Consider the following 6,529-nt stretch of genomic DNA (forward strand, 5'->3'; position numbering starts at 1 on the left):
GAGAGAGAGAGAGAGAGAGAGAGAGAGAGACTCCAGCAGTGCCTGGAGGACCATGTGGTGCTGGGGATTGAACCTGGGCCTTCTGCACACAAAACTGAACTCAGTTGCACTCTTATCTGGCCCTTGATGTCTGGCCCTTGATGACATTTCCTTTTCACCAGTCTCTGCCTTGTACATGACAAGCCCCCTATGTCTCCCTCCCTCTTTTCCATGAATGAGTGTGGGGTATGACCCACTCTTCACGGGAAAGGCAGATGTAACATGAGGGGAAGAGTGATTTTTTTTTTCTGTCCCTCAGGAGATGCAGTGCACTGAGCTCCTCCTCGTGGAGGGGGCCCGGGCTTCAGTTTCCAGCGTGCATTTTTCCATTTGTGGTACAAATGAGTAACTTGATAAACTTAAACTCAGTGTTCTTCACCAACATGCAAGACACCCCATGAGGTATGATAACCCGGTGAAACATCCGTAGAGAATGCAAGAAGGTGAGAGGGAGACCATCGACCTTCTAGCAGCTCGCTGCCCCTGCAGGCATTCCGTTCCCCTCCTGTCCCCAACTCCTTGAACAGGGATGGGAGACAAAGAACAGAATGAATCTGCCTAAAAATTGTAACTGAGTAGGAAAGTCAGACTCAGTGGGTCGCATCTTAGTCTTGCTGGTACAGACTCAAACCAACTCATTTCAAATGGCATCCTTTTCCTCACTTCCAAACTTTTCCTGGGTTGTCTACTGTGAAATTTATTTTGAGGGGATCTAGTGGGGGCACACACACAGATGTTCAGGGCTTACTTCTGGCTCAGTATTCAGGGACCACTCCTGGTGGTGCTTAGGAAATCATATGAGATGCTGGGGATTGAACCTGGGTCAGCTGCGTGCAAGGCAAATGCCCTCCCCACTGTACTATCAATCACTCTGGCCTCTACCATGTGATTTCTATATACTAAGTTGCAAACATTCCCTCAGTCCATTCAAATTCCTCATGTGTTTCCCTTTTGATTTTTCCCTTTTGAAAGCATTTGAAAGAAGACTGCAGACCTTCTACCTGGCCAATACCTGCAACCACCTGTCTGTGGCCTCACCTCCGGCCACTCCTCCAGCCTTGTCCTCCCTGAGCAATTCTCCTAAAAGTCATCTGAAAGTCAACTATAACACAGTGGGTAGGGCGTTTGCCTTGCATGCAGCCAACCTGGCTAACCCGAGTTCGATTCCTCTGCCCCTCTCGGAGAGCCTGGCAAGGTACTGAGAGTATCTCGCCAGCACAGCAAAGCCTGGCAAGCTACCTGTGACGTATTCAATATGCAAAACCACAATCATTCCTAAAAACTATCCCAGAGATAAGCGCATGCAGAGACCTTGTTCAGTTCTCAATTTCAGCTTCTCTGTGGCTCCCAAGACTCCTGAATTAAAACCAATGACTGTTGGACAAACACAGGCACCAGAACTGGCAGCTGTGGGGAGGAGGGACTGGATCAAACCTGGCACAGGGTCCCGGCCCTCAGGGATACAAAGGTGACCTTGAAAGAACCAGTCATGGACTGTGGGTGGGTAGCAGGATTTTGGAGGAGTGGTACTGGGATGCTCCACTGCTGCTGGCATTTGGGCTTGGTTTGGCAGCATGGGTAGGTGCCTTGGGCTGGCAGAGTCAGAATGCAGGTTTGGCTGTCCTAAAGCTTAGGGCCAGCTCTGGGGCAACTGAGTCAACTGAAATGCAAAGAGCCTGCTGATCAGTGCCTCAGATTTAGAAAAACATGCATAATAGTGAGAGAAAATAAGTTTGAGATCGGAAAGAGCTCTCAGATTACACAGCCCGGTTGTAATTATGCTTGATAACTCCCTGGGCATAGAAAGCCATTCCCAGTATCTCTGTGTCTGCGGGTAACTGCTCGGGACCACTTCGTTAGCACCATGTGTCAGTCATTACATATGCTCCAGCTGGAAAGTATCAAGTCCCTAGTGTGGAAATATTCTCACTGCACAGAAATTGAAAATCAGGGCTGGGGAGAGAGTACAAGGGGAAAGGCACTTGTCCAGTAAGCAGTTAGGTTTCATCTGGCACCCCAGAGGGTCTCCCAAGCTCCCCCAGGAGCGACCCCTGAACAGAGTCAGGAATAAACCCTGAGCACAACGAGGTGTGCCTCCAAAAGCCCCAAAACAAGACAAAACCCAAGAATCAATGTTTCCCAGAGTGGGCAACTGGGATTATGGAAGGATAGCAGCAACACGAGGCACAATTAGGGAGGGATTTATGTGTTCCCCTAAAGAAAAAGAAGGCCGACTGGGCTGCAGAGTCAGGAGAGTGAGCAGGGTGCTTGCCTTGCACTCAGCCAACGCCAGTTAGTTGCTCAGCACCACATATGGTCTCCCGAGTCCCTCCAAGAGTGATCCCTGAGCACAGCCGGGTGTGGCCCAAACAACAAATAAACAGTAGGTCCATTTCCACAGGAACCAAGTAATCTTGTTTCTGAGAAAGGGGCACAGGTCAACTCGAGCCTTGTCAGGTCCCCCCTGATTTTCCAGGCTTCGCTGTCCTTGCATTTTCTGTGAGAGCATTTCCAGAGTGGGTGTGTGCTGCCCGGGTAGGTGAGTGCCTTGCACCTCAGCCCCACTTGAGCACTGCTGGGCCTGGGCTGGGACCTTCCACTTCAAGTCCTGCTGGGTGGAGATTCTCTAAGTAAAATCAGTGTTTCTTCACTTTGCAGTTTCTTATACCCCTATCAGGAAGTAAACACAGAGCCAACAGCTTGGTCCCAGAAAAAGATGAATGGGGTCTTGAACCTACGACAAGATGAAGATTAAAAGTAACAAGGGGCTGGAGTGATAGCACAGCGGGTAGGGCGTTTGCCTTGCACGCAGCTGACCCGGGTTTGATTCCCAGCATCCCATATGGTCCCCTGAGCACCGCCAGGGGTAATTCCTGAGTGCAGAGCCAGGAGTAACCCCTGTCCCTGTGCATTACCAAGTGTGACCCAAAAAGAAAAAAAAAGTAACAAGTGACTGGGGGCCAGAGCGATAGTACAGCAGATAAAGACTGATCTGGGGTTTTGTGTGTCCCTGGACCCTGTCTGTCTTCCTGGCCCCCAGGGGAGGATCCGGGGGTCAGCTTGCCGGGAGATACACAGTGATGATGTGTCCGAACACATCAGTGACCTGGGCTGTTTCTAGAGTCCTGGGTGATGGAAGACTTTTAAAGAACATTGAGGCAGTGTGCTTTCCACAGCTGCCTCTACCTTTACAACTTTGACCTGGCACAATCTTCCATGTCAGCCTAAGCCAAGGCTGTGTTTCATGTGATCTTTCTCAAACTAAGAGGTCGTTCATATCTGGGTGATTGGAATTTCTCTTCTGTGGAAACAGAATTCTTTGTTTTGCTAATTTCATTTCATTTCATTTCATCATCCTGTAATTCGTCGATTGCCTCGAGCAGGCCCCAGTAACGTCTCTTTCATCCTAACCCTGAGATTATATTCAAGGCTCTTTAGGAGAATGAGACCCATCATTATTACTGGTATTTGGCATATTTGGTACGCCACGGGGAGTTTGCCAGACTCTGCCCTGTGGGCAGGCTACATTCGATAGCCTGCAAGTTTGTCCAAAGTAGGAATGAGATGATAAGATGTCATAAAAGATGTCATGATAAGATGTCGCCTGGCCGCAAATGCGGCCGCGCGGTTCCAGGAGCTGGATAAAATCCAGTTTTGCTAATTAAAAAAAATAAATAAAAATCACGGTAGCACTGCACTGTCCTCCCGTTGTTCATTGATTTTGCTTGAGCGGGCCCAGTAATGTCTCCATTGTGAGACTTGTTGTTACTGTGTTTGGTATATTGAATAAGTCGCTTGCCGTGCGGGCGAGATACTCTCGGTAGCTTGCCAGGCTCTCTGACAGGGGTGGAGAAATCAAACCTGGGTCGTCCGGAAAGGCTGCATGCAAGGCAAACACCCTACCCGCTGTGCTATCGTTCCAGCCCAAATAAATAAAAAGAGAGAGAAAAAAAGAAACAGAATTCTGGTGGAAGGTAACAAAGGTTCTGAGAGAAGTTTGCAAAACAGCACCATTTGCAGGTGCGTGGCTTTGCTGAGCTCCGATGGAAGCATGTGCTCCTCACACAGAGTCACAGCTGCCACCACTGACCCCCTGCTGGGGGCAGGATGTGGGCAAGCTCTAGGCTGGATCTCTACCGACTGTCTTTGACTTCTGCTCATGATGAAGTTTTAGCATCTCTAACCAGAGGTCCTTCCCAGCTAGTTAGAAGTCTCTGCACTGACATGTCTAACTCTTTCTAAAGAGGTTTCATGTTGCCGTAGAAATTATTTGTTAGCACAGTTAAGTGGACTAGATTTACTCTACAAAATAGCAAAGAACTTCCTCATAAGACCTTTAGGAGTTGAGACTTCCCTTTAGCTGGCTCTTTAAAGGAAAATAAGAAGAAAAGCCTGAATCCCTAGTTTGGGACTAGATAGTAAGTAGTAGATAGTAAGTAGTACCATCGTCGGTGGAATCTTTATGGTGTGTCTATCACCAAATATGGACAACTAACTGGATGGAAATCTGAATTACAGGATTAAATGAAGTGCTATAAAGAAGTGATCCGGGGCCAAAGAGAGAGAGCACAAGTAATAGGACACATGTCTTGTCCCTGGATGTTTGAACCCTGGTACTGCATATGGTCCTCAGAACCCCAGGATTGAGCCCTGAGCACTACTGGATTTAGCCCCAGGATCACTTTGTCTTTTTTTTTTTGGTTTTGAGGGTGATGAATAGGCTCATAAGTGGGTGCTGAGTAAGTTCCTGTTATATGACCACATGGGGCTAAAACAGTGAGATTATGATACTTGGGTTATCTTCAAGGGCTTGAGGAAACTTGGAGACCATGTACTTGTGCATGAATGGCTACTCCGCACTCCGAGAACGCTGACTAAAGAGAAAGTGCCAAGGTAGTTCCTACCCCATGGAAGTGCTCACATTTGGAATGAGTGAGGTCTGAGGCTTTGCCGCACTGCACCAGGGGGGCCTTACGTGTGAAGATCTGGGTGAAATACTCTAAGAAGTTGAAATCCAGTTTTGGGAGCTTCCAATTACATTTTAACCACAAAACTTCCAGCATTGGAGGACTCCAAACAAAGGAGTCCGTTTTGATGTACAGCAGGACGGAACTCAGGTTCAGAAGTTACAGAACACAGGTACGTGCAGAGCCCAGGTCAGGCGAGAAAGTGCAGGAGATGGGTGAGGACACTGCTACTGGAGAACTGCTCACAGAAGACTGAGAAACTTCTAGATCTGCCTCCCAACTACTTCTAAGAAACCTGTTTCTGGGGTTGGAGATAGCACAGCAGGCAAAATGCTGGCCTTGCATGCGGCCATCCTGAGTTCAATCCCTAGCACCACCAGGAGTGATCCCTGAGCACAGAGCCAGGAGAAATGCCTGAGTACAGTCTGGTGAAGTCCCTCCTCCCCCTAAATAAATTGGTGACAATGATTTTAATGGGGAAAAAATAAAATTGCTTTAGTAATTGTAAATATGATGGAAACTGGTGATATGAGCAGGGCGATGCGGTTTTATGAAATTCTTCCTTCTGGACCGCAACTTCAACTCCCAGACTCTCAAGGTCAGTGTTACCATAAACCTTTCTTTGCTGGTTCCCACGTGTTCTCTGAGGGACGGTACTGGAATGTCAAGAACTGTCAGGACTCTGTGTTCATGTGTCTGAATCTAGCATAGTTCAGAAATAAAACCTAAATAAATCTGGATTAGTCAAAACAAAGTGGTAACAACAATCAAATGAAGAAGAAAGTCAGGCAGAACTACAGATCTTGCCTCCACATCACACTAGGACAGCTGGAGCAGAGGTGTCGCAGGGTAGAGGGGGGAGACAACCTGAGACTTTCGGTTAAAGAAGCACAAAGAAGCTACAGGAGCCTATCTGTGGCTCAGCAGGACAGAACACGAGCAAAGAGAGCTATAGGAAGTTGAAAGTCCAATATAAGATGGAAGAAAAAAATAATATAACGGACAATGACAGAAATGATAAAAGTAGATTTTTAAAAAAAAAAAGAACTTTTTTTTTGATATTTGGAACACACCCAGTGGTCTCAGGGGCTATTTCTGACTTGTTGCTCAGGGGACTGTATCGGTGGTAGGAACCTAATCCAGGCCTCCTGCATATAAAACATACATTCAGCCCATTGAGTTCTCTCTCTGACCCCCTAAAAATAATTTTCATGGGGCTGGAGTGATAGCACAGTGGGTAGGGCGTTTGCCTTGCATGCAGCCGACCCGGGTTCAATTCCCAGCATCCTGTATGGTCCCCTGAGCACCGCCAGGGGTAATTCCTGAGTGCAGAGCCAGGAGTAATCCCTGTGCATCACCAGGTGTTACCCAAAAAGTGAAAAAAAAAAAAAAAGAAAAATTTTTTTTTCATATATTCTTTCTATGCATCTTTCTTTAACAATAGACCAGTTTATTACATCACTACATAGTTGGAAAGAGAAATCATAAGCTGGGAGAAAATATCTGTATTGCACATAACCTAC

Source organism: Sorex fumeus, unplaced genomic scaffold (assembly GCF_029834395.1).
Source record: "Sorex fumeus unplaced genomic scaffold, SorFum_2.1 ptg000008l, whole genome shotgun sequence".
NCBI classification, from domain to species: Eukaryota; Metazoa; Chordata; class Mammalia; order Eulipotyphla; family Soricidae; genus Sorex; species Sorex fumeus.